General features: G+C 39.5%; 1 protein-coding gene across 6 annotated transcripts in view; it reads right to left on the bottom strand.

Annotated features, from left to right (window-relative positions):
• NAALADL2 (N-acetylated alpha-linked acidic dipeptidase like 2) overlaps window positions 1-6,810 on the bottom strand; it is a 338,435-nt gene extending 331,625 nt beyond the window's left edge. For 3 of the 6 annotated variants that reach the window (XM_085513285.1, XM_085513292.1, XM_015871851.3), the window contains exon 1: window positions 6,450-6,585. The gene's annotated coding sequence lies outside the window, so the exon portion shown is untranslated. The other 3 variants (XR_014933329.1, XM_085513283.1, XM_085513289.1) reach the window with 3 other exon arrangements.
• Between the last annotated feature and the right edge of the window lie 11,556 nt (window positions 6,811-18,366).

Here is an 18,366-nt window from a genome sequence, read left to right on the forward strand (position 1 = left end):
AAAAAGAAGGAAAAAAATCATTGGTAAATGTCAGATTTACTCGTCACAAAGGCTGTCAAATAGATAGTAGAGAACTAATTATGACAGTAGTGGTTGGATCCAAAGGTGTTAAAGGAGATGACTGCTGTCATCAAGAGACTGCCCTGGCCTTTATCAGCTTTGCAAAGTTGTGGAAGCTGAAGGTCTCAAAGACTCGCAGAAGCATTATATCCATCTTCCAAAGGGGCAATAATGGAAATCCAGTAAACATCAGATCAATCAGCCATACCTCAGTCCCATTTTGCAAGAGTACAACATGCTTCAAGCAAGCAAGCCTTGTCTGCTCTTAGATACAAATCCGTGTTACACAAATGCACAGAAATAAAGCTCCCAAGGACATAATTCCACACCTTCACTGGTGTTAAAAACACACTTGACATCAGGTGTAATATAACCTGGTATACTCCAGAAGAGCTAGAAACACTAATTTCCCTTAAACAATCTGGAAGAAAATAGTATCTTCAAAGTTTAAAATTTACTTGAGGCCCCACACACAAACACCATCTGCTCTTTGCAAAAGGTATAACATTTGAAACAACACTTTTTTTCCTCTTCCTCTTAAAACATGCCATCATGAAGAGAATAATTTTATTTATATAAGGAGCCCACAAAATGAAGTTCCATAAAAACAGGAACATATGGCCAAATAATCCTGAATAGCACTTAGCATATTCATCTGTAACATAAGAACCATAATGGTAGATAAATACACCCAAGCCTACTTGGAAATTGCTGATATAAAGGTGGTTTTCTTCAAATATATTTTTTTAAGAATTTCTCACCCGTCACTTAACACAGACACTTCTCATTTTGGCTTTAAAGAAGTCAACCCTTCCAGAACCCCAAACTCAGCCTACATCAACTGGCACTCAGTGCATTAAAAGATTCCTTTCTTTCATAGGTGTTTTGTTTTGTTTTAAGGTAATTACAAAGACATCTCCCTTTGTACAATAAATTTAGGCCACCTCTAACATAGAACTTACTACACAGTGGGTTAAATCAGGTCTGTGCAGAGCTACTTAGAAAATAAAATGCCAAAATATACACCCAAGATGAGAAATAATATAAAAATAAAAACAGGACTGAAGGAAAATATGAATACATGTACTACTGTCTGCAATTAGTAAAGACAAAAACAGCGCATGGGCAAACATCTCTCTCTGCCCTGCATGTGCATTCACACAGAATTTTCTGTAAAATGCTCCTTTTTATTTCCTCAGCAGTACTTCATACCTCTATCTTGCATTGGTTTTTACACCATTAACTACTTTCCACAGCACAGTTTCTTATTAGTAAGTGACAGTTTGTTGGCTCAGTCACCTTAGATTCTCAAAATTCCTTTCAAATACCACCCTGCTCTAATCTGTTGCAGTATTACAACTGGTCCCCATCACATATATGAGTTGCTGAAGCAGATCTTGCTCTCCTAATCAGACTTCTGGCCATTGCTTCAACGTCTTCAGGGTATTATGCAAAAAGACTAGTCTTACTGAACGATGTGGGTTGGCTTGGGTCCTTTTAATTTATTTTGACAATGCTCTTATTGTATTGAAAGCTGGTTCCTGAGATCTTCTCCCAGAAGCTGCAGTCCGTACAGGACATAAGTCTCATCTGACTTGCACTTCAGCTCTTCCTGCCAAACTTCAACATCAGAAGGAGGTTTCACTATTCTGATTTACAATTCTTTTATTTCTCCCCATGCTGTCTAGGATACAACTAAGCCAAAGACCTGAACGTATCCTCTGCTGAAGGCACATAAAACTGAGCAAACTGAAAACTGCAGAACATTCCTGCCAGTTCTTCACTGCAGGAGCTACTGCATTATAATACAGATATTCCTGAATTCTCTGCAGGATCTGCAAATCCCTCCCTGCAATAATTTCCTCCCCACATACACAGCAGGCTTGTCTGTGATCCAGCCTGTTGTACTCAGCAGCTTTCTAAAGCAGCCTGAGTGCTCTCTTCTATGAGAACGACTCCATGACAGCTCAATTTTTTACTTCACATTTCTTTCAAATTCTGGACTTCAACCATCATTATATCCATTGTACTTTCATGCTTTTAAAGAATCACAGCACCAGGCATGCTCATCTACCACTAGCCAACATCCAGGACTGACTAACACAGAACTGACTGTAATGAGATCTTTCCTCTGCCAAAGGATTTTGTTGCAAACGTGATTTAGTGGTGTTCAATCTGGAGTACAGACATCTTAAGCAAGTAGGTCCACTGTCTCCATTTATTATAGACATTTTATGTCTTGAGTTGATTATCAGCTCTGTTAATTTAAAGGGAAACCTGTGTTAATAAAGAACCATACAAATGTATTTAAACACTGATTCATGTATTAAAACATGCAAAGCTCACTACAATGATCCACTCTGAGTTCACCAGGACACAGTCATCAGCCCCCAGTTAATTTCTATTTAGGTAGATCTTAAAGGAAAAACACCACATTTAAAATTTCCTATTGATGAATGTTTCTCCATAACCTGCAGTAAATTATCTTCATTGCTGAAGATGCGTTTCTTACTTCTACTGCCAGTGCACCTGGCTCATTTCAGTCACTGGATCTTGCTATACCATCACTTTCTGCTTTATCATAGAATTCCTGTTCACAATGCATGCACTTAAACATTCCAATCAAAGCTCTCCTTGTCTTACTCTTTAATAATATTTAACATACTGAGCTCTTGGAATTTCTCCCTCTGGAACTATTTTCAGCCTTTCCTCATTCTTGCAGTTCATCTCTGAATTCTTTGACTTTAACTTCCACCTTGAAGTCTGAACACCCAAAACTGAAAGAGGATTGCTAGAGCAATATCATTAATGTCACATAGGGAGATGCTGTGGGTTTTCTGCTCAGTCTCATACAGCTTGGATATTCAGTCTCTCTCAAAATCTCCCATAAATTAATCCTATTTTCATGGAAATTAGCAAACTGAAAATCTCAAAAACAAAAGAGAACAATGGAACCAACCCAACAACCCTGACAACTCAACCTCAATTTCTTTCCCCACACGCATATGTATGGATGGCATTTCCCTTTTATTTTCAAGCAGAAACCACAGACTAACAGTGGTGGCCGAATCCTGGTGCCTTATGTAAGGGAGAAATGCCGCACTTAGTAGCACAGAGTGCAGAGTTAACCAATCCTAGTTAAAAGCAAAAAGCTCATCAATAAAGTTAGGATGTTGTCTTCAAACCAAGCAATAAACTAATAACGGTATATTCTCACATTTGTCTGTGGCTTCTGTATATGTTCTGTGCTGCTCATGTTCTCACAGAACTGCCAGAACATTTATAAAGAAACCGTAACAAACTCAGTTCACAAAACTTCATTTAGTTACTTTTTGACTTCAGGTATTCAAGTTCGCATTGCTTCTTTCACTCCAAAACTCCAGCTGACCAACAGATCCTTAATAGATGGTTAATGGTAACAGCGTTCTCCTGCACTTGGCCAGGGCTGTGAGATGCTGAGTGGATTTTTGCTTTACAGAGACCATGTAGACACGGGACAACAAAAGGCCTCTCCTAGTTCGCCGCCCAGCCAGATACTCTACTGACATAAGCAACAGATGCATATTTGAGTCGCAACAAAGTTACCAGGGCTCCACCAGCCCTTGCTTTTAACTGTGAAAACACATTACAGAGTTACTGACAAGACGATACATACTTCACTACTGAGAGGATTTCCACACCCGATTGTAACAGCACTATCGATCGCCTGGGCAATGCAGTTAATGCACATGAAAGCCATTAAAGAAAATTAAGGGGAGGGGAAGGTATTGGTTTTTCCTGTTAAATATCATCAGTATGTTAAAGATAAACATTCAATATCTGTTCCGTATTCCACAATTAGAGCTTACTCCGGATTTCAATGTGATTAATTACTCCTGTCTTCAGGCAGGCGTTGTGAGCCTTGATTTACAGAACAGCAAATCAAAGAGGGATCTGCACAGGCATGTGACTCACAGGGATCCCAGCTCTGTGACACTGCACTTCCAGAGCCATCTATCAACGGCTTCAATATATTACATTGCATAGTCCTGATAAACAGATTGCACATACATGTATGTTTATGCCCATGTGTGCATAAGCACCAAATAAAACATCATAGTAGGGTTAAAAACAGATTAAGCACTGATACTGTGGGGAAAATAAACAAAAATAAATAAATAAGATATGTTCTAACCACAAAAATGCTATCTTGGCCAGGCAAAGAACATTTAAAGCACGAGCTCCACAGCTAAAGAAAAAGTTTGAACTTCTAGATGATGCCTATTTGAACAGATTAACTGTAATGAAGATCTACAGAATACATTCCCTGGAGGGTTACATGTGCACCACTCTTTGGAAAGAAATTTGTTTATTATGGTAGAAAAAAAATATATATACAGCACTTTACATGGTCTGTTCTCTTCTACTTTGCATTCATGCCTAGAGGTTATTTAAGAAGGGGAAAAAAAATAATGCTGGTGTGTACCACATGAAGTGACAAGGCAAAACATTGGCTATGAAGGTTAACAGAGTGGGAAGTCATATGATATGGCATGACTATTTGAGAGCTGCTACCAAACAAGCGTGCAGCTTGTGACATTCACATCAACTGTTTGTTTGTTTCTAATATGGACAGTTCTGACAACGTTTACTACTTAACCCCTTTTCCTGCTTCAGATTGATGCTCTGGACCAATATCCTTAAACCTAACAAAAGAGCCTCCTACTAGTCCAAGAGGAAGCATTGCATCATTACCCAGCAAAGCAGCCTGGTTAGTCTCACTAACATCTTCCACAACTGAAGTTGTTCTGTAATATTAATACTGTAAAGTTAAGAAATAAAACTCAGAGCTTTAGATAAGACAGTAAAACTGCTGAAACTCCAATAAAATAATTTCTGTAGGATTTTTATTTTTAAAGGAAAAATAAGCATAAATCAGACTTAAAAAATAAAAAATACAGCTGTAGAAAACTGCAAAAGTTCTGCTACAAAAGCCCATTCTTTGTCTTGTTTCAAGTGATCAACTCTCAGCTTCATGGTAATTAACATATAGTTCAGACACATGCTGGGAATGCAACCCAAGACTAAAAATCAGAGGGCACTCCTTTGGCTCCATTTTGTCATCCCGGAGATAAATGCTAGATTAACTGATGCATTGGGACTCATATAGATAGCTCTTTAGATTAAGATTCTAAAAATACATATAGCATTGCTTGATATACAGGATGTTGGCACTGTTAGCATCTCTAATGCTTTCCATACGCTAACCACTGAACAAGTAAAATTGCCTGTAAATGCAAGAACTATGTATCAAGTAATAAATAAGGCAACGTGATACAGGCTGCTCCTATTAGGATAGAATCTAAAGTCTTTATATGTTTCCTAAATATTTTTGTCTAGATGACTCAGCATTGGAAATTCCCCCTGAAGTCAGCAGGATGGCTCAGCACTGCTCACAAGTGTCAGATCTGTTTTAACTACCATTTGGAAGCCATCCCAAGGCCTCAGAGGTAGGCTTACCATACAGAACCCTAATGGAGCCAAGAGCTTCACACGCATGGAGGAACCCAGGCGCTGCAGATGGTGCTGCTGAACAGCCAATATCATTATTCTCTATTAGAATTGTTATGACTGAGAAAGACCTCTAAGATCCCCAGGTCCAACCACCATGCCCACTGCCCATGTACCTTAAGGCCACGTCCCCATGGCTCCAAACTACCTCAGGGATGGTCCCACACCACTGCCAGGGCATCTGTGCCACTGCACAGCTATTTCTGAGGGAAAAAAAAACCAATCTCCTAATATCTAACCTGACTGAAAGCAAAGAAATTACTACATTCATGAAATTACTCATTGAGATAATGTAATTACTCACTGAGATAACCTAAGCACACACAGCACTGGGCACAAAATGAAGGATGGGGAAGCACGTTGTGAAGCCTTCATTGTTCTGATGGCTCCCAGAAAGTTACCACGCTGTTGCACAGTCCTGGCTCGTTGTTTTCTGGTGCTTACAACCTCGAGGATCCAAGCACACGTTCAATTCCTAACTGGGGCAGCAGTGCCCACACTCGCACCTCATTTCCACGAGACAAACGCAGTGACACCGCTGGGTGGAAGCGCAGCCCTTGCTTCCCCATGCCCTACAGCGGGGCTCACCTCGGCGCCACGCGGAGCCCTCCGGGGGCTCTTTCTTTACCCACTTCCGAGCGTGCTGTACCCCGGCACCCTCTCTTTAACAGAGCTGCCTTCCTTCCACTAAAGTTCTCCCGGGGCTGACAGCCGCGCTCCGCAGCCCGACCTCCTTCGGGCTCTGCGGGTGGGGGGGATGCTGATCCCGGAGGAGCAGCGACCCGCACGCTCACCCCAGCAGCCTTCCCTCCCGTTCCTCCTCCTCCCGTCCCCTTTACCTGCCCGCCGGCTGCCCCGCCGCCGTACGGCTGCCCCGAGCTGGCCGAGGGATGTTTTCAGCAGCCGTAAAGCGGGCAGCGGTGCGGAGCCTCCTGCGGGTGGGAGCGCTGCGCCTCGCTGCTGTGCGGGGCGACCCTGGGAGCGGAGGGGGCCAGTCCCGGGTAACTAAAGGAAAGAAAAGCATAGGAATGTTTGTGCTGGATGTGGGCACCTGCAACTTGTCACATCCAAGGTGCAGGGCCTGAAAGTGCTCTCACCCTGCAGAGAGCAACATTTTCCCTGCCTCGGGATATAGAACATCACATTGGACAAATAGAACCGTGTCCCATCTGTGTTATGAGGCTCTGCGTTCATAGGTTGCACAGAACCAGCAGGCAGGTCACCCTGCTGCTCTGTGTTTGATTTGGGGAGCCTGGCACGGTTTCCCCATACACAGGTCTGCAGGTGTTTGAACTGCAGTAATTATATCACACACACAAAGCTTCTTAATGTCCATAGGTAAACTCTGATCTTGAGCACAGCCCCCTTACAATACTGCCTCCTCATAAAAAGGAGTTACTTCAATACAGATTAATGACTTAGTTCTGCTTGGGAGCATTTTGCTGTTCACTCTCACCTAAATCTACCATTTGTCCTGTAATCCAGGATACAGCTATCCAAGCTCCAGAGCTCAGCTGTCCTCAAAGGCAGGAGAACTAACAGCCTGTTAAATTTCACTGTCTGCAGACAGGGTTTGTATTGTTTACCCTAAGAATTAGCAATAGAAATAAATGTTCATTTTATAAAGGGAAATGGTGTCAAGCAGCACTTCCCAGAATGACATTTATGGTATTATCCCCACCCATAGATAAAGAAACAACCAAAACCCTCAGATCAGATGTTTTCCCTGTTGGATACTGAAAGAGCTACTCTTAAGGAAGAACAAAAAGAAAAGAAAGAAAAAAAAGAAAGAAAACATCTTAACAACTACTGCAGAGAAGGTACAAACAGTCTTTCAGAAGTCTCCCATGCCTATGGCCATATGGTATGAATACCAGTAAGAAAAAAAAGCAGATTTCAGGTGTTTGTAGCAGAAGCAGCTTCTGTTAATAAAGTATTTATAGGAAAGTCTGATTGGAGTGCTATGGCTCAGAAAGCAATTTCAGAAAGCACCAAGCAACGCAAATCACTGAGGAGCAGGTGAACTAATATACAAATCCTCATTAATAAAGCAGTTTCTCCAACGTTAAGAAGTAAAACAACTGCAACTTTGTAACTTGAGCTTTACCTTTCTTGCCCTAAGGACCAGAAACCTATCAAGCATTTAACAAACAAATTCACACAGTGCCTGATTCTTCAGTTTATATTTACTATTTTCTCTTCTGTATGATGTTACTCTGCTTCTTCTTATCTCCTTCTCTTAGGCACCAATAGGTTGTATACACACATATCTATGTACACATCTGACTTTGTTAGTCACACCCTAAGCACAGACTTCACTGTGCCACATAGCTTAAGAATTGTTTCCATTCTGTCTGAAAGTCTGAGAAATCAAAATTGATTGTCCACTACTACAGTGTTCCTCCTCCCAGGAGGAGGACTGTAGTCAGTGCAGTGTACAGGAGTAGTATGGGCTGACACAGCAACAAGTTGTTCGTTACACTAATTCAGTGTGCCAGCTCTTGGCCCACACTGCTTTAACACAAGGGTCCAAACAACAGGTAATCACTGCTGGGAATCTGATGCTTTCACTGCATCTTATTCAAATATTGCTAGACAGGCTTCTTAATTACTCTTAGCAACAGCAGAAAGTCACTCCAATCTAATGGTTCATTACACTTTTCCCAGACCCAGGTGAGCTCAGCTGCCCAAATTCTTATCCTCCTGCTGCCATACTGACAGCTCCTCCCTTCCTCCAACATTTTTGCCCAGGATTGCCTTGATTACAGGCACTGGGAGAAGAAAGTGTTTTCTTTCTATAGTGCAGCCAAAAGAGAGAAAATTGAGTCTGCTGGCAAGGAAACGAACATTTTTTATTAATGAATCAGGGCCACACACTCCAAAAATGAATCACAAAATGGCAAACGCTGCCCCAGCATCAGAGAAAACAGAAATAGATTTATGCTGTGAATTAAAACAAACAGAAACCTCTAGACAACTATGTTTTCCAAAATCTTAACGTAACACGACTAGAAAGGAACATGAAGATACTCAAATATTAACTTAAACCTTCCACTCGTCTTTGCTGGAAGAAAATAATGCTTGATGATGGCACGCACATACAACACTCGAGTATATACAAGCATTTTTCCATATCAAATGTATCTTAGGTAAATAGGAAATGATTATGGAATTGTGGAAAATTTCAATGTTAAGTTTAAAAGATTTCACCAACTGAAGATATTAATCAGTCCTGAGATCCTGTATCAGACAGAGGTGGACTTAGTGCTTCACAAAAAAGCTAAGATTAAAGAAAGCTTTTGGTAGTTTAATCTCCTAAATTAAAATTGCTGTTCACAAACAAGCTTGTTTATGTTCTACAAAGTAAAGGTGGTTAGATTCTGTTGCGTTGGGTGCTGTGTTTTTGTTTTGTCTTTTTAAAACCAGCCTGTTAAGTGACCCAGCTCGGGTAGTTACGTGCAGCTCAAGTGCCATCTTGTGGCTGCATTACAGGAAGCTTTTTCGGGTCTCATTAAAAGCAGAGGTACCAATATTAACGCCTCATTCATAAAGTAGTTCAGCTTACGAACTATTAAGGAAAAAAAAAATCTACATGGTTCACATACTTATGGACTGACTCTAGGAAAGTAGATGTTCCCAAATCCTTGCTTGGATCAGGATGGTTTCTTCTCACAGCAGGATGAGGGCCCTCCAACCAATTCTAAAGGTGGTAGAGGGAGCTGTGGTCCTGCTCCTAACTGTCCACTCCTGAAGGATTTAATCAGGGAAGCTACTGAGAGCAACACAAGCTTAGAATACCATCTTTCCTATCTACACTTAAAGAAAATCCACCTGGGTAAGCAAGAGCTTAGATACTATTAAAACATCTACCAAAGAAAGTGAGGTCAAAAACTTCACTTAGTCATCTTTATGCTCAGTCTCTGCTTTTTATACTAAGGAATTAATTGGATATATCTATTTTACAAAACTAACCCATGTTTCAGCAAGAAAATTAATGAAATGTACAGACAACACAGCTACAGAGAGTGGTCATTTTAGACATAGAAACCTTGGAACTGAACTTTTAAACAATGAATTTAGAAACGTACACTACAAAGTCACAACAGCTGAGCATTCTCTGCCTGTGAAGTCCACAAGCAGGAATAGTTTCGAAAGGATTAAGATATTACGTGTATCACACTAACTTGCTAGAGTTCTTTATTATGCGTATGTAATCCTAAGCACTGAAAACCTGCCTCCTGCTTTTTTAATTATTTAAAGAATAATCACGTCACTGGTGGGTTTTAGAAGGTGTTTGTGAATTGAAACAGAAAATGAGACTGCAAAACCTGAGCCTTAATCCTGCAATTTAATTTCCTTTAATCTTGCTCATAGAATATAACCTCTTTTTCAGCTATCCAGTTTTCCACCAAAGCCCAGCTGTTTCAGATCCTCTTATGCCTTTTTACCATGAGATACATGCATTGCCCTTCTCCAGGCAGACCTCCCCCCTGCCCAGGTTTCTCCCTTTCGTGTTCAACACACCATTTGGCTTCTAATCTAGGGTGGCTAACACAATAAAACTAGAAAAAGAATGGTGGATACTGCATTGGAACTGGTCATTTGGCAACCTGCAGGGCTCACGCTTGCAGGAAATACTCGAAGCGCAGGTAGGGTAGCTAACACAACATTAAGGCTAAATAAAAAAACAATTTAAATTCACCCCCATTGAGGTTTGAAGCTGGGATAGGTAATTTGTTCCAAATGGAAGAGGAACACCACAGGCTTTAGTGCTCTAGGCTTTTCTGGGTCTCAATCATTTAACTCATCATGGGGTTTCTTCACTCAACCTGACCTCCAGTTGTTTTTGAACACAAAAGATAACTTGAAGGGACTGCACGGAGAAGGAAGAAAAACCTACTTATATAACTGGTTTATTTTATCACTAACTGCATTATAGTCAGTATGAAGCAAGAAAACATACTGAAGCAAAACAGCAGTTAAAATAAATATAAACATAAGTCCCTTTATTATACATTAAATAAAAACATCTTATTTAAGAGCAACGCTCCTAGCAAAATGAGGAAGAACCTAAAAACCCCAGTGGCTTAGGCATATTCCATTTGATGTGATAAAAGACAAAGACCCACATATCTTGCAACGTGTAATTTGCTTCAAAAGGACAGTAGCATATAGCCTATGATTTTAATGATTGTTCTACAACTGATCATTTTGTGAAGTACCAAATAAAGTGCAGTTAAACTAAATATCATCCTCTTACCCTTCCAGAGAACAGTATTTCATTTAAGCCACTCAGTTAAAGGTAGTTCTGAGGGTTAGTTGTAGATTTGAAAGCTTGTTCATAGTTATTTGAGCTCCAAGACCTCAGTCTTATTTAGACTAGTTTGCTATTTCTAAAAATGCTCAGGAACCTTAAAATCACACATATAGAGTGCTTTGATTAAAATACCTAACCTGCTATAGGGCTTAATTTTCTTAATTTTGATTTTACACATACTAGTACGCGTTGAATCAAGACAGACTTAAGACAAAAGTTTAAAAAAAAAAAAGGCTAATCTTAATGTTTTATCACTCAAAATAATGATCTTGCCAGCACTCATATTAGTGGGAAAGCATATGTAGCCTTTACTCAAAAAGGCTCTACCCACCCTTGCGGAATTAAATGAAAAACTGACATCGCAGAGAGCTCTCAATCACAGGGGACTCATTTTCTCTTTATTCATTCTGTATCAACTTGAAAGATAGAAACGTTTAACAGAGACTTTTCCCCAGACATGCATTGTTTTTACTAATATTTTCACACTGTGGTATAGCAATCCTGTCCAACATCTCACGGCAAGCAGCATCTTGAACATAAAATATATACTGTGCCAGCAGAGGAAATTGTCTCTTCTGCTATCTAGGAGACATATCACTGGGTAGCAGGAAAGAATGTCAGATATGCTCATCAGTCATAAATAATTATAGATACCTATCATCATTGTTTTTCTCCACAATCATCTTATCTCTGACAAGATGTAAAAAGAAGTCTACAAGGTATGGGAAGGATTCGTGCCAGCAAGTTGGCTGTCATGGAAGTAGGAGAAGAATGAAGAGGTGTTGTCCAACTGTTTCTGCTGTTACTTATCTACAGAAGTGAACATTTTTGGATTAGTAATTTTTTTAATGTTTTTTTTAACCAAATGTATAGAGGTCTCCAGAAGTTTGTTTGACATACATTTTCTTTTTCAAGGTTTCATGTACTTTCAAAGAGGACACCCGAGTGCTCTCTCGATGTAGTTCACGATTATTATTCATAACTCTTTAAATAGCTAAAACCAAGCATTCAAGTAAGTCCTAACAAATGAAAGTTTTACCTAGTGATCAATCAGGAGCGTCTCTGAAGCCCACAGTACAGGTAGTGCAGTGCCTTCCTACAGAGGTATTTAAATAACTATATGAATGAAATGACCACATAGAATATCTCAGCAGTGAAGAAAAGATATTACTTAAGATATGACTTGAAACATATACATATATGTATATATATATATATATATGCATATACTGCAAGAGATCCTAAAACAAGGAGGAAAGGTATAAGTTTCAGAAAGATCCCTGCTGAATATTCTAATATTAGCATGACTCTCATACTAATATGCTGAAGTGGAAAGTATTAAGAGAGAAGCTATTGAAAGAAACCAAACAGGTTATCGAAACAATTCTGAGACACTTGGGTTGTTTGGACAAGTTGCAGAAATGTAAGAATTTAATCTCTTCCTATTTAAGACCAACTGCGATGGCCATATGCTGTTCTGTATTTGTTGTGCATTTTTGTTTGTCCCACTAGAATATAAGCTCTTTCAGGCAGGGCCCGCCTGTTTGCTTGGCACAAACTCCCCTGTTATACAATACCGGGTACACACAAGTAGGGGTTATACTTATTATGTTAATCCTCTCTCTACAGCATGCTAATTAAAATAAAAAGCCCCGATAAAACAGTGTTATAGTTTTCACTTAAATCAACAGAATCAAGGACATTTTTCACTCACCAGGGGACTGGTGTGAAAAATCAAATATCATCTGCAAAAACACAAGAGAGCTAAAATCTATTCTAACTGTAGCAATAGACCTATAGTCTGAGACCTGAGTGAAAGTGCTGTGAAACAGTAACTCAAACCATTAGTCCTCCTATTGATGGGAACAGAGCTTGTCCTTACTGCTCTGAACACCAGCCATATGGTAAAAGCATATGTTTATATTGCAAGTTCTTGATATAACTTGCTTTCACTGCAGACTCAAGTGAAGATAACAGGTCAACACCTATTTTCATTCCAAGACCTTGTAGCTTTTACAGGTCCCCAGAGAAGCATTAGCTGCTGCATGGAGAGACCATCACACACAGTTTCTTCCTTGCTCCTCCTCTGAATCACATTATAAAAGCTTGCACATTTCTTACCCTGTTCTTATCAAGAGGCCTGAGCCCGCCATAGTTCAGACCCAAGTACCCAAAAATTGAGGATACCTGGTTTCCGTACACCCTGTGCTGTTTCTATGATCTTTTCTGCCCCCATCACCTGTGTTGTATCCAGAATAGAGCAGGCTCTGTTACATAGTAGCCCTTCATGAGCATTCATCATGAAGGCTCCTTTTCAATCTGCGCCCAGGTTAGGGATCAAGGTGAACCCTCTGACAGCTTGAAAACAAAACAAAACCCAGTGTGTTAACTTTATTTGCATTGACGTCAGAGGACTACGTAGGATACAGGAATGAAAGACTATAGCAAACTGCCTGATTTCAAAGGTAGCTTCGGGTGATTGGCATAGGCTGGAGTATGTCTACTAATACTCTATCACAGTTACAGTTTCAGAGGAGAAACATTTACATGAGCAAGTACAAAAACCCTTGCAATAATGTTTGTTCTACAATTTAGTAGCTAGGATTTCTTAACTGTTTTCCAGACATATGCCCAAGTAAACTCTAACAAAGGAAGTAAATATTATGATGACTGAAAGGACAGCTGCAAACCTAAGACAACACCAACATTTTATCAAAATCATACCAGCTTCTATTATTGTTTTCCATTTATTGAATATAGCTAAAGGAAAGTCATGACAATTAAAAATAAATAAATAAATCCAGATTGAAGTGGATAAATTGGGGAGGGGGGATGAGGGAGGGCTGTTTGTCCAGAGCTGAGGCTTCCTTTAAAGCACAGCCTGTACCCGATTTACTTGTCCTAATGCAGACCAGAGAAAAGAATATGTTATTAAACCTTTTAATTTCCAACACACTTCTGTGATTGCAATTTAAATGAAAACACATGACTTTGAATCCCACTTGATCTCTTTGCACTAGTTCTGGCAGTGCACAGGCTTTAATTCTAATCAGGATAAACAAATCCATAGACGAGATCAGTAAAGAGAAACACACAGCAGTTGTGTGAGAAAAATCTTGCTTTTCTTTTTCGCTGGGTAAAGGGTGACGTACTGAGCAAAGACCATAAACACTAAACTGAATGAAATTTTAAAAAGAAAGGAAATACTGGGAAGCAGAAGGGATCCAGAATAGATCTGAGAGAGGTAGCACTGCTTCAGTGCCTCTTATCAGATGGCAGAAAGGGTGGTTTAGTGCTTTCATTGATTCTCATTTCAGTCAGTATTATCTTGGGATATTAAGAGTTTTACTCCCTGTAGCCAAAGCTTTGAAATCTAAGGGTGATTAAATTAGGTTTTAAGCAAAACATAACATGCAGTGTGCAAAGACAGTAACCTAAGTAGAACAAATGACCTTTGCAGACTGAAGATGCCATCAGATAGATGCTTGTTACGCATTCATACCAAGCACCAGTGCATGTAGCAAGACAATTCTGCTCTGAGTGGACAGGTTTGTTTTTTTTTTGGCACAAGGCAATGATAAATGGATATTTCCAAAGGAAAATAAAAAGGCTTTCAAAGCGTAATAGAAATTAGAGTTCATCAGTGAAAGATAATGAATGGCTTATCAACAAGGTTGTCATTTCTAGAAATGAAAAGACTCATTTAAGTAGTTTAAGGAAAAAAAAAAAATAGAATGACTTACAGAACTAGTAGAAAAAGGCAGCAAGGACAACAAATGTCACATTAAAGCAGATATATTTGCTGGTGGGTCATTTAAATTGTGCCTGAAGGATAATCCCAGCAAGATAGGTATTTGAACTTCGTTTAGCAGCATCCCTAGCTGAGATAAGGAGGACTAATCACTTTATTAGACCAACAAAGTCATTAGAGGAGAACTGGGGAAGAAGCAGCTTTATTTGTACTTTTTTTTTTTTAAAAAAAAACCAAGATTTAGCAGAATAACTTTAGCAGCAAATGTTTATAATTTATCAGAAAGTCCAACTCTTTGGTACAGCAAAAAGCTGACTGTGCAACAGACCAAAAGTAGCACTGTTGTTGTCTATAAGGAAAAATATAAAATTAACACACTTTTATTTAAGCCCTTATGTTTTCTGAATGACAGACTACATTCAGTTTCCTTTTATGCATTAAACGCTTTAGAACAATATACTCCGCATGTCTAAACAGCTTGTAAATAGTACATAGAATTCAGATGACACAGTAGGACTCAAGCAGTTGGTTTGACCCTGCCATTCACACAGAGCTCCTGCAACCATTATCAGCAGAGGCTGGGGCATGAGTAGCAGTTTCTTGCAGTTATCACTTGCAGGGATATAACTAGTGTTCTGCTAGAGGATAAGTGTTGCTAACAGATTAGTATTAATTAACTCAGATTAAGTTTTTATATTGTTTCTTAGCCCCTAGGAAGACATAATGTTTATAAACTGAGCAAAATTAGGAGAAGGTATATACTAGTCTTACATCTTTGGACAAACATTATTATTTTCAAACTCTCCGTATACTAAAGTCAGCCCCACATCAAAACAAGCTGCAGCCTTTTAAGGTGCGACTTCCATCATCTATCATCCAACAAATATTTTAAATCCATGAGATCTCTACTACAGGGGCAAATGCAACACTTGCATTTCTAGAATCTGGAAGTCAACACTCTTCAGATGTTATTAGTACAGACAAGGTGCAAATTACACCAAGACACCAACCAGGGTAAATCAATATCAGTCGAAGAGCCTCTTTGTCTGGTCTCACTATAACCAGCTGTGCTGAGGCCAAGCGCTTACAAGCTCTTAAACACACACTGTTAGCAGTGATATGTGCACATACCTGAAAAACAAAGAAACAAGGCTTCATAGCCTGTTGATTTTACCTCCTCACGCTTCTCTATCTGAAGATGCAGTCAGTTTAGGGACAAAGAGGGACAATCAGCTCCTTTATAACTCTAGCATTAACACAGAGGAAGATGCAGGTTGGATCACAAGCAGCTGCCCTTCCTTTCTGATTAACACTTTGCCTTCTATTTCCAGCTTGCCTTACACACTTGCAGTTCACTTCCCAATCAACATCATTTGCTGCTGAGACCAGACATGGAACACCTATGGCAGAGGTTATGCATATTACAACACACGCGATATCTGGATAGGTTGAAAATAAACATAGTTTACAACTTGTTTATGACAGTAAGTGTTAGGAAGAGAACATCTGACTTACAATCCCACAGTGTACTCAGAATGATTTTTTGGAAATACTTTAGTAGTTTATGTAAACTAGATCTGATTTCTAAGAAAGCAAGAAGTAACCATGTTGTCTTGTACCTACCATATTCCTCCCACCTACATACTGCTAAGAGCAGCATCTTCCCTGCAAGGTCAGAAGAAAACATTCCCCAGACTCCTGGTCTACAATTTCCTATGTCTGCTGCTATACCCTGATGAGTCAAAGGGATATTTGCATAGATGTATGAACTTTGGATTAAAACTACTAGATCATGAACCTAAACTTTTGTCTGCCTTACAGTAAGCAAAGGAAGGATTTCACATTCAATTTTAGCCTGGGTTGCCTATTCTTCCACATATCAGAGGATCACAACATGACATGGACTGGAAAGGACTGGGAAGTATGCAGTCCACTCTCCTGTTCTAAGCAGGGTCAGCTCTGAGGTCAGACCACGTCGCTCAGAGCTTTACCCAGTTGGGTTTTGATAATCTCCACAGATAAAGCCACTACAACCTCTCTGGCTATATTCTACTCAACCAGACTAATGAGGAGAACGTTTTTCCCTGACAGCCAAACTAAACCTCTTTTGTTCCACAGCCATTACTTCTCAACCTCTTGCCATACACTGCTGTGAAGAGCCTGCCTCTGCCTGTTCAGTAACCTCCACAAAGGCACTGGGAGGCTGCTGCCAGGTCCTCCATAAAGCCAAGTGAATCACATTTTCCCTGTATTCAGGCACTGCAGCATACCCTGGGAGCCATGGTTTTATTTTATGAGGTGCAGCTCTGTGTACCCAAATTATGACTTCTAAGACAAACTGCACCAAGAAACAAAACAAACAAGAAAACACACAAAAAATAGGTCAGGGTTTGGGTTTGTTGATTGTTGTTTTTGCCAGTGAGACAACCACCCCCCCAAAAAAAACTATTTTAAACTAACAAAATACAGCAGTAATGCGATGCAAGAACTGTTATAATCATCTCCTTTTTATCCCAGTATCTCAACTGTAAGACTATAAGAACTGCCACATTTGAAAATAGAGCAGTAAATCCCTGGTAGCGTTTATTCAAATATGGAAAAGACATATTCTGTACAGAAGTTTATCAACACAAATAGAGAAGGTCTGACTTAGAAAATCCAGTTTGCCTTACTTGTTATTTAACAAACACCTTCCACTAAAATCTTACAGTTTGTTGACAGCAATCTGAAATGTGTTAAAGTAGGATACACATACAGAATGCCTTATTTACTAAAGCAGAATTATTTCTGGAAGAGCTGAATGTAGAACAAGCTACATCTTGCTCTAGTTTACAGCTGAGCATCCTGTTTACATGCTGATGTCTGTGTTTGTTTTTTGGATACAGGAAGCAATGCTGAAAGACTTCAAATAATTCTGCCTCACACTGCCTATCAAGTTATTCCACTTCCATAGGAAACAATGGCTCGGGGTCAAGTTAGCTCATGCAGAGAAATGTGAGAAAGCAGAGTAGTCTTACTGCTCTAAGACAATGCTATTTAAACAGCTTTAATACAAGGATTTTCTTTGCCAGCTTTCTTTCTCCTTTCTGTGTCTCTGAAATACATTTAATTTCCTTCTGGCTCTTTTTGTTGCTCCAAATATTGTTCGAATTATTTTTTTCCTTCCATCTAAACCTTATCCTACTCCTCCTTCTGCAAGACAAAGTGCTAAAATTTTGACAAGATCTGCTCTCTGTCTTCAAGCTATGCAGTCTTTACTCAGACTAAACTATGGAACTATATGCAGCTATATTTTTTCACGTTAAATAATCATATATGCAAGAATATAATCTGTATCTCAAAATACACAATGGATGGTCATATAGAGGGTTAAGAAGAAAAAGCTAGTTTTCCATATGAATCTCTGTACAAGTGCCAGCTGGATTTTGCAGCCCTGTGCTCAGCAAAGCGCAGTAAAACAAGAATGCAGTTAGTATTCTTAGGGTGCTCTGAAGAAGAACAGGAAGAGGCAAGAAAATAATCTTGCTCTGTACCAGAAAGAAGGGCTGGAAAGTCAAAGAGGAAAATCCAAGCTCCGTCCTCTACAGCACACAGTCAGCATCACTCTTAGCCACTCTCATGCATCACAGTGACATTAAAGGTAATAATAAGCTGCGCATGAAAGAAAGGAAATACTGAAGAGATGCTG

The sequence above is a fragment of the Coturnix japonica genome, chromosome 12 (assembly GCF_054131305.1).
Source record: "Coturnix japonica strain WE chromosome 12, WE-NBRP24, whole genome shotgun sequence".
Lineage (NCBI taxonomy): Eukaryota > Metazoa > Chordata > Aves > Galliformes > Phasianidae > Coturnix > Coturnix japonica.